The following is an 11,053-nucleotide window of genomic DNA, read 5'->3' on the forward strand; positions in this document are numbered from 1 at the left end:
GCCTTCGATGGTATTTCGCCAGCAGTTGGGTTGGCCAATTAATGGCCACATAAGGGCCTCCTCCCACTGCCCCTGGTATTTTACCAAGGGTGAGCAGTGCTCACAACTGGAGGCCTTGTTACTGGCTGGAAAGGGGTGGTTCCCTTTTTCTATTTTTATTCATTCACGGGATGTGGGCTTCGCTGGCTGGGCCAGCATTTTTATTGCCCATCCCTAATTGCCCTTGAGAAGGTGGTGGTGAGCTGCCTTCTTGAACCGCTGCAGTCCGTGTGGTGTAGGTACACCCACAGTGCTGTTAGGGAGGGAGTTCCAGGATTTTGACACAGCGACATTGAAGGAATGGGGATATATTTCCAAATCAGGATGGTGAGGTACTTGGAGGGGAACCTCCAGATGTTGGTGTTCCCATCCAACTGTTGCCCTTGTCCTTCTAGATGGTAGTGGTCATGGGTTTGGAAGGTGCTGTCTAAGGAGCCTTGGTGAGTTCCTGCCGTGCATCTTAATAAATGGCACACACTGCTGCTACTGTGCATCGATGGTGGAGGGAGTGAATGTTTGTGGATGTGATGCCAATCAAGTTGGCTGCTTTGTCCTGGATGGTTTCCAGCTTCTTCAGTGTTATGGGAGCTGCACTCATCCAGGCAAGTGGGGAGTATTCCATCACACTCATGATTTGTGCCTTGCAGATGGTGGACAGGCTTTGGGGAGTCAACAGGTGAGTTACTCATCGCAGGATTCCTAGCATTTGACCTGCTCTTGTAGCCACGGTATTTATATGGCTAGTCCAGTTCAGTTTCTGGTCAATGCTAACCCCCAGGAAGTTGATAGTGGGGGAGTCAGTGATGGTAATGCCATTGAACATCAAGGGGCAATGGTTGAATTCCCTCCTATTGGAGATGGCCATTGCCTGACACTTGTGTGGCGCGAATGTTACTTGCTACTTGTCAGCCCAAGCCTGGATATTGTCCAGGTCTTGCTGCATTTGGACATGAACTGCTTCAGTATCTGAGGAGTCGCAAATGGTGCTGAACATTGTGCAATCAGCAGTGAACATCCCCACTTCTGACCTTATGGTGGATGGAAGGTCATTTATGAAGCACTGAAGATGTTTGGGCCTAGGACACTACCCTGAGGAACTCCTGCAGTGATGTCGTGGAGTTGAGATGACTGACCTTCAACAACCACAATCATCTTCCTTTGTGCTAGGTATGACTCCAACCGGCAGAGAATTTTCCCCCTGATTCCCATTGACTCCAGTTTTGCTAGGGCTCCTTTATGCCACAATCTACCAAATGCTGCCTTGATGTCAAGGGCAGTCACTCTCACTTCCCCTCAGGAGTTCAGTTCTTTTTCCATATTTGAACCAAGGCTGTAATGAGGTCAGGAGCTGAGTGGCCCTGGCAGAACCCAAACTGGGCATCAGTGAGCAGGTTATTGCTAAGCAAGTGCTGCTTGAAAGCATTGTTGATGACCCCTTCCATTACTTTACTGATGATGGAGAGTAGATTGATGGGGCTGTAATTGGCCAGGTTGGATTTGTTCTGCTTTTTGTGTTCAGGACATACCTGGGCAATTTTCCGCATAGATGCCAGTGTTGTAGCTGTAGGTGGAACAGCTTGGCTAGGAGCGTGGCAAGTTCTGGAGCACAAGTCTTCAGTACTATTGCCAGAATATTGTCAGGGCCCATAGCCTTTGCAGTATCCAGTGCCTTCAGCTGTTTCTTGATATCACTTGGAGTGAACTGAATTGGTTGAAGACTGGCATCTGTGATGCTGGGGACCTCCAGAGGAGGCCGAGATGGATCATCCACTCGGCACTTCTGGCTGAAGATTGTTGCAAATGCTTCAGCCTTATCTTTTGCACTGATGTGCTGGGCTCCTCCATCATTGAAGATGGGGATATTTGTGGAGCCTCCTCCCCCAGTGAGTTGTTTAATTGTCCACCACCATTCACGACTAGATGTGGCAGGACTGCAGAGCTTAGATCTGATCCGTTGGTTGTGGGATCGCTTAGCTCTGTCTATCACTTGCTGCTTATGCTGTTTGGCATCAAGTAGTCCTGTGTTATAGTTTCACCAGGTTGATACCTCATTTTTAGGTATGCCTGGTGCTGCTCCTGGCATTCCCTCCTGCACTCTTCATTGAACCAGGGTTAATCCCTTGGCTTGATGTTAATGGTAGAGTGGGGGATATGCCGGGCCATGAGGTTACAGATTGTGTTTGAGTACAATTCTGCTGCTGCTGATGGCCTGCAGTGCCTCATGGATGCCCAGTCCTGAGTTGCTAGATCTGTTCTAAATCTATCCCATTTAGCATGGTGGTAGTGCCACACAACACGATAGATGGTATCTTCAATGTGAAGGCAGGACTTTATCTCCACAACGACTGTGCAGTCGTCACTGTTGCCGATACTGTCATAGACAGATGCATCTGCGGCAGGCCGGTTGGTGAGGATGAGGTCAAGTTTGTTTTTCCCTCTTGTTGGTTCCCTCACCACATGCTGCAGACCCAGTTTAGCAGCTATGTCATTTAGGACTTGCCCAGCTCAGTCAGTAGTGGTGCTACCGAGCCACTCTTGGTTTGGGCAGCCTATGCCCATCAGAGGCTCCACTCTCCTAGCCCCTCACTTATTCCCTCCTGTCCTCCCGATCATGCCCCTCAACCCCCTCACCAGGGCCTGCCAAATTGGCTCCAGCAAACTCCTCCCACTCACCATGTTATCCAGCTCCAGTGATGACATTTGCTGGAGACTGGCCGCAGTCCCAATTGTGGCCACACCTCCCAGTGGCACTGTTGTGAATGGAGAGCTGCCGGCCATTTGATTGGTTGACAGCTCTCAAGGGATGGGATTTCCTCCTGAACAAGGATGGAAGCCTCAACCTGAGCCAAAGGGCCCAAAGGCTATCAAATCAACTCAGGGCTTCCCAGCCACACAGAGGCAGGCTTGCCCCAAACACTTTCCCTGTGTAAAACTCCAGCCATAGTGTCATAGACCATCTCCATCTATCAAACCTCATCTCCCCTCTGGCTCCTCCTGTGATTTATTAAAGATGTATCTTCGTTGTCCGGTTGCAGTGAGTTAGCAGTTAGCTGGCAGTTCTATACAGGCTTCTAAGAACCCACCTGACAGTGGGATAAATGTGATTCTAATCACACGATAATACTGCCCTGAAATTAGGAGAGAGAGGGAGACTCATTTCAGCATAAAAAAATGCTAAGAGGGTAGATTTTGAATTTACTGTTCAGGTACAAAACAGACAATGTGGAATGGTTGTTTTTTTTGTTGATCTATTGATTTGAATGGGCAGTGCCAGTTTTACCCACAAAGAGCAAACTGAAAGTATGCCCACTTTTTAAATTCTTTCACAGGACATGAGTGTCGCTGGCCAGGTCAGCACTATTTATTGTCCATTCCTAGCTGCCTATGAGAAGATGGTGGTGAGCGCTTGCTTGGATCAGTAAAGCTCCAACAATGCTCTGGAAGTTTGACACCATCCAGGACAAAGCAGCCTGCTTATTCAGCATCCTATCCACTACCTTAAACATTCACTCCCTCCACCACCGGTGCACAGCGGCAGCAGTGTGTGCCATATATAAGATGCATGGCAGCAAGTCGCCAAGCCTCCTTTAACAGCTGCAACTTCCAAACCTGGGACCCTTATCAACTAGAAGAACAAGGGCAGCAAAGCAGACACATGGGAAAGCCACCACCTGAAAGTTTTCCTCCAGGTCACACGCCATCCTGACCTGGAAATAGATCGCCGTTCCTTCACTGCCACTGGGTTAAAATCCTGGAACTCCTTACCTAACAACACTGTGGGTGTATATACAAGATTACTACAAAGCAGTGGTCACCACCGCTTTCCCAACGGTGATTAGAGATGAGAGCCAGTGATCCTTCACCTTTTATGAAAGGATAACAAAAAGCACAGCCCAGTTCCCTAGTAAAATGGCCCATTCCCCATGACAGGGGCCCAGATTTTTTTAATGTAACTTTGGTAATGTGAGGTGAAATTAAATGTACATTTATAATCTAACTGTAGTGATTAAGGTAAATATTATTAATGAGGAATCATAAACACTCAGCTCACAGCCTCTGACTACTGTCCTAGCAAATCCTTTCAGGAGCCGTGTGTGCTTATTCCTCACCCTCAGCCCATCGCGTCCCCTTCTAGCATCTAACCCCTGAAAAACAAGAAAGATCTTGCATTTCTGTAAGAACTATCTCCACCTCAGAACATCCTAAAGTGCTCTAGAGCCAATAAGATGCTTTTTGAAGTGCAGTCATGTTGTAATGTAAGAAACGTGACAGCCAATTTGCACACAGCAAGCTCCCATAATCAGCAACGTGAATGTGGCCAGTTCATCCATTTTAGTGATGTTGGTTGAAGGATAAATATTGGCCGGGGCACTGTAAGGACGAACTCTCTAATCTTCAAATAATAGACATGGAATCATTTACGTCCACCTGAGAAAGCAGAAAGGGCCTCAGTTTAATGTGTCATCAAAACAGTGCAGCTGTCCCTCAGTACTGCACTGGGAGTGTTTGCCTAGGTAACATACTCAAGCAGCTGGTGTGGGACTCTGACCCATATTGTACTGGGTTAGGTGAGAGTGCTACTCGAACAAGCCGCACCTGATATTAGCCACATCACAAGTTCTGATAGTTCTATATATAAACTTTCTCAATCCCTAATTCAGATTCCAATCCGTTACTGATTTTTATGTATCTGTTATGCAATACGTAAGTAAGGTCTATTCTAGGAAGTGCCATTAACCTCTGATCTACTCCACTAAATAAGCCAGCTCTTTCATTTCCCCATCGTTTACAGTATGCTTTCAATACTGATTAAAATTGGACAGCCCAGAGGTTTCAATTTGTTTTCTTAAACCTTGTGCTGGCAGCAATGTGGAGCCAAACTGAGGTCAATGAACGTTCTGGGAATCAAAATATTTGTCCTACGCCCATTTTTCTTTTTAAAAATCACATTTTGTGTGGAAGGTTAAACTCACATGGTATCTGGCAGCTTTCAACACTTATTTTCACTGCCACGGATTCTTTTTCCATGCCTGTGCATAGATTTCTACAGACAGGAACCATGAATTATTCCCTTATAATTCTGCTTTGGAACTGCAATGCCATGCACATGGTAATGCATGACTGAGAGTGAGTCTGTAATTTAATCAGCCAGCTCAACTATTGGTGCGGGTGGGTGTATTGTGTCTGAATTTTTTTGATCTCCAGTGGTCCGAGCGGCTCCTTATTGTGTCTGATTTTTGTTAACCAATGAATAGCAGGATGCAGAAAGCAAGAGAGCTAAATAGAAGACCTAACTTGCATTTACGTAGCACCTTCCACAACGTCCTGTGAATCAAACATTAAACAGAGGCCTCATCTGCTCTCTCAGATCAACAGAAAAGATCTCACGGCACTATTTCAAAGGAGAGCAGGGAAGTTACCCCAATGCCCTGACCATTATTTCTCTCTCGGCCAACGTCACAAGAAAAACAAATTATCATATTCCTGTGGGATCTTGCTGTGCACATGTTAACTGCTGCATTCCCTACATTGCAACAGCTTCTGCAATTCAAAACTAATTCACTGGGTGTAAAGCGCTTTGGGATGTCCTGAGTTAGTGAACAGCACTATATAAATGCAAGTTTTTCTTTTTCTTTCTTTCTTTCTCAGGGCAATCATATTTGCTTTGCAGCCAGTTGAGAACTTTTAAAGTGTGGTCACTGTTGTAATGTAGGAAACATGGCACCCAATTTGCACACAGCAAGCTCCCACAAACAGCAATGATATAACTGATCAGATCGTCCGTTTCAGGTGTATTGATTGAGGAGTAACTATTGGCCAGGACACCAGGGAGACCCACCCTGCCCTCTTTCTTCGAATACTGTGCCATGGGACATTTTATGTTCTCCTGAAAGAGCTGAGGGGGCCACTTTTGCATTCAGTCCTGAAAACTGGATGTAATGGAAAGAAAGGGGGCATCTGGTCTATATTGTAACAGATTCCTGGTATGTTCAATTAGAGGAAGCAGGTTCTACTGTTGCCATTACAGAGCCTTTAGCAGTTCTGATCTCTGGTGTTCAGTGAACACTGGGGACAGGGGACCTTTACAGTACCTGACTCTGGTTCCAGGTTCCAGTGTAGATCTGAAACTCCTAGCACCATTATAGAGATTCTACCTCTCGGGTACAATTTCAAGTTCTGAGAATTTGGGGTTGTGAACCCTTGTAAGCCAGACCTAACTCCAAATGTAAAGCCCAAATATATCCAAATATTAATTCCTTCACAACCACTACAAATCAATTGTTGTACACCACAAATCGATTGTTGTACACCACAAATCGATTGTTGTACACCACAAATCGATTGTTGCACGTTGTACGATACAAGAAGAGGAAGAGTAAACCTTACTGCCCATTGAGCCTGTTCCACCATTCAATATGATCATGCTGATCTTCCACATCAACTCCACTTGCCCATCCTATCCTCATATCCTGAATTAAGGGAAAATGGTGGTGTAGTGGTAATGTCACTAAACTAGCAATCCTTTGGGGCATGGGTTCAAATCCCACCATGGCAGCTGGTAGAATTTGAAATTCAATTAATAAAATCTGGAGTTGAAAGCTAGACTTAGTGCTGGTGACCATGAAACTATCACTGATTGTTGTAAAAACCCAATGGCTCATTAATGCCCTTTAGGGAAGGAAACCTGTCACCCTTACTTGATCTGGCCTATGTGTGACTCCAGACCCACTGCAATTGGTTGACTCTTAACTACCCTCTGAAATGGCCTAGCAAGCCACTCAAGTTCAAGGGCAATTAGGGCCGGGCAACAAATGCTGGCCTTGCCAGCAATGCCCACATCCCATGAAAGAATTTTAAAAATCCAATGATTTTGGTGCCCAAAATCCTCAAGCTTAATTTTCAATATATTCAATGTCTGAGCATCCAAAACCCTCTGAAGGAGAGAATTCCAAAGACTCCCAATCCTCTGAGTGAAGGAATTTCTGCTCATTTCAGTCTTAAATTGGCGACAGCTCATCCTAAGACAATGACCCGTAGTTTTAGACTCTGCAGCCAGGAGGATCTAGTTGAAGTTCATCGGAAACTTGGCCTGTTAATGCAAATTGTTTTTTTTTCTGTCATGGTCACAAGTTAGGAGAAAGTCTGAATCCTAATACTCCTTTTAATAGAGACATATTGATCTCTTCTGATAGTTTAACTGGCTAAGGTAGTGAGTAATCAGCGTCAGTCCTATTACAGCCATGTCATATACCCATGGAGCTGATTGGGAGATGGATAGTTTACTTTGAAAAAGCAACATGGAAGATGGACCACTGTACCTTCACATAATGGGCTCCAGAGAGTCAGGTGATGTCTTTTTGTGTGTTCAGACATATCTGAACATATATCTGGGAAGTTACCTAAAATGCAGATGGCCTTCCCAGGTGCTGATTGACTATCCTCACTATTTCAATGGAAGAGATTTAAAATTACAAAGGCTGCTCGGCCTGCCAGCCCCATGAAGATGTCATTTCAAATTAAGATATTTCATGACGTTAATCACAGCTGGAATGTTGATGGAATATCATTCATTGCCCATTGTGTGTTGATTACATCAGCCATAAATCCATCGTGTAGACAATGGAAAACATTGATACTGTCATCACGTGACTGAAACGCTTGGAGATAGCCAATACCTTATTAATCCACAAGGGCATCCTGTAGATCAGTCTAGGACGCTAGATGGAAGACATCTCTCGCCTAGCACCAGAGAGGACCCTGCCTCAAAAGCCACCTTAGACAGAAAATTGGTGCTTATTCATTTTACCTGCCAGAGCATTGTTCTTCCCTACAGGGGCTTGATGAACTGCAACTGAAAATCCAGAAACTTGCTGTCATTTGGGGTGAACCAGTGTGAATTAATCACCAGGAAACTCCAACCTTAATTTTCCTTCAGAGCCAGAAGAGGGAATCCTTCAGGCCTGCAACGTTTCAACTACAATTTGTAGGATTGATTAAAAATGACCTATTTTTCCCTTTAAGTAATTTAAGTGCATGTTACATCTTTAGAAATCATCTTTTCTTGTGTTTGCGTATCTAGTACGTATGAGGTGTGAATGTTTTTGGAGTTCAATTTTGGGTGTTGTGAGAAATAAACATTTATCCATTTTTTTGATTTAGACTTACAAGAAAGCCTGTTTCATGTCGGTACTTTAAAGACAAAGCACTCAAAAGGTTTGAACGCTCCTTCTCTGAAATACATCTTGTTGTGGTCAGCCGAGAGGTGGGTCAAAGGGCAAAAATTACCGCACATCTCTCTCCGTTCAGAACAGTTTGTTGACGTTGGGTTTGGTAAGTGTCGTATTAAACAGTCTGCCTGTCTACCCTCTCAAGCAGATGTGAAAGCTACCAATGCACCACCTCAAATAAGACCTGCAGAGCCCCTGTGCAGGGTCCCGGGTCGAAATCCACACTTAACCAACATCACCAAAACAAATTACCTGTCACCGCCCACATTACTGTCCATGGGAGCCTGCTATGTTGAAGATAATGAATGGGAAACAAAGTATTTGTGGATGTTGAAGAGTAGCTGTTGTTACTTCAGAGATTCATACAAGGGCTGCTTCAGGCAATTAAAACCAGTCCAGCAGTGGGCAACTCCTGGCTGGAGTGGGCTTTTCAATTTTGATTGACCTGTTCTGCAAACTGCAGCATTTCATTTCTGACTTAATGGTTCATTGACCATTGATGGGGGAGGTAGGGCTCTGAGATTTCTGTTTCCAAAAAAAAAAATCTTCAATCCTGACTACTTTGTGGGCAAAATGAAATGCCAAGAACACACAGAACTGGTGCAGTTGCCAACTCTGGCTGGATGCGTTTCAGAAGCTTTCCACCTCATGATCTCATTCTGCTCCCAAGTGCCTCCCTTTGACCACCCATCATGGCACAATGTCTTCTCACAACAAATGGAAAACAAACAGACTCTTCATTTCCTGACTGGACAATTCTTGACTATCAGTCAAATAGCCTTCCTCATTCCCATCAATAAAACTTTGATAACTAATTAACAAAAGTGTTTGAGTAATTTTTTTTCTGAATGCCCCAATGACTTTGCACCTGGGTTGGCTCCCGGCATTGTTCCGGAGATTCATCTTCGATTCTCGGAGAGCTCCTGGGCTATCCTGGAGGGTTGGCAACCCTAACAACAAGGAAGGTTTTCCCTCGCGGTAGAGGTGGGCCTTAACTTACCCCATGCACCCCTCTGCCTCTTTTACTGCAGGAGGGAATTTATTTTGGCCAATGTTTCTGCGTTTGAGACTGTTTCGGGCTCTCAGAGTGCTGCTATTGGCCCAAAGCCAGAACAGCGCAAGTTGCTTTTAATGGGAGTGCAGCTTAGGGAACTTGACTGAAAACTGCATTAATCTTCTGGGAAAATAGAACGTACATGTGATACAGATGTTTTGGAAACACAAAATTCATTTTTTCCCACATATCTATCATAAAATAGAATTGGAGGTTGTTTCAAGAAAAATGAAACACATAATTCGCATAGACTGGCCTTGTATTCCCTTGAGTATGGAAGAATGAGGGATGATTTAATTGAGGTATTTAAATTGATTAAAGGAGTTGATAGGGTAGGGAGAGAGAGAAGCTATTTCCTCTGGTGCGGAAGCACAGAACAAGGGGGCATAACATTATAATTAGAGTTAGACCACTCAAGAGTGCTGTCAGGAAGCACTTAATTCTTCACAAAATGGGTAGTGAAAATCTGGAACTCCCTCCTCAACTGTTAAAGCCAGGGACAGAGGTCAATTGGAAGTTTCAAAATGAGATTGACAGATTTTTATTACGCAAGGGTATTAGAAGGATATGTTACCAAGGCAGGTAGATGGAATTAAGATACAGATCAGTTAGGGTATACTTGAATGGCAGAACAGGCTCCAGGGGCTGAATGGCCTCCTTCTGTTCCTATGTGGTGACATTTGAAAAATATTACATGATTGTAAAGCACTTTTGGCCTTGAAAAACTCCAAATAAACCTTAATCTTCAGTGGAAATTAGATATTAATCCCTTTATTTTAATATCCCACAATATAATTTCAAGCATCATTTGCTGATCAATTGGTGATAATGATTCTTCCAGACATGTGCGAGAGGGGCACTTCACACAAGTAATAAGAAGCTGTTGCTGTTCTCAGTTGGCCTCCGATGAACCTACAACATGTTTAACAGCAGGCTCAAAATATTAGAAGAGGAGAAGTGATATATGGAGGTCCCCTTGGCCACAAGTCCTTACCAATGACACTTTTATTGTCAGGTGATGTGAGGGGTGTGGTCACCATGAAGAGAATTTTTTAAAGCCCCTTTAAATGTTGTCCTCCTCTCCCCTGAAGGAGCTGACCCACGGGTTGTGGTTGTTTGCTGCGCAATGGGTTGTATCATTATTGGTTATTGTCCAATGTCTTAACATGTGAATGTCGGTGATGAGAGTTGACAAGCTATTCAGGTGCAGCAGGTCATAGAATCATACAGCCCAGGAGGAGGCCATTCAGCCCATCGTGCCTGTGCTGGATCTTTAAAAGAGCTATCCAATTAATCCTGCTCACCTTCTCTTTCCCAGTAGCTCTGAAATTCTTTTCTCTTCAAGCATTTATCTAATTTGCTTTGAAATTTACTATTGAATTTGCCTCCAACACGCTTTCAGGCAGTTCATTCCAGATCACAACAACTTGTGTAAAAAAAGTGACAACTAATTCTTCTGCCAATCATCTTAAATCTTATCATTGTTGAGCCTTTCCTGTCCCTGTTCAGTGCCCTTGCATGCATACCTGGGTTTCATTGGTAATTATATCTATTTCATCCCCCTAACACAAGGGCAACAATCATTTGCCATATCCCCATGACTACCTGACTAAGATCAACTGAGGCACCATTGATCAGGCATTAAACCTAGAACCATCGAGGTCTATAAGGCTCCTTTCCACACTGAATTGTTGAGGGAATGACAGAAGGAACCACAGTAAGAAAGCTGGAG

The 11,053-nt window shown here is 44.3% G+C and overlaps 1 long non-coding RNA gene across 2 annotated transcripts in view; it reads left to right on the forward strand.

Moving 5' to 3' along the window:
- The window catches only part of LOC144688408 (uncharacterized), a 116,239-nt gene extending 107,148 nt beyond the window's left edge, over positions 1-9,091 (forward strand). For both annotated transcript variants that reach the window (XR_013578406.1, XR_013578407.1), the window contains exons 4-5: positions 8,200-8,302; positions 8,416-9,091. This is a non-coding gene — a long non-coding RNA (uncharacterized LOC144688408). The remainder of the gene's footprint in view (positions 1-8,199; positions 8,303-8,415) is intronic.
- Positions 9,092-11,053: the final 1,962 nt, after the last annotated feature.

Source organism: Cetorhinus maximus, chromosome 13 (assembly GCF_964194155.1).
Source record: "Cetorhinus maximus chromosome 13, sCetMax3.hap1.1, whole genome shotgun sequence".
Taxonomy (NCBI): Eukaryota; Metazoa; Chordata; class Chondrichthyes; order Lamniformes; family Cetorhinidae; genus Cetorhinus; species Cetorhinus maximus.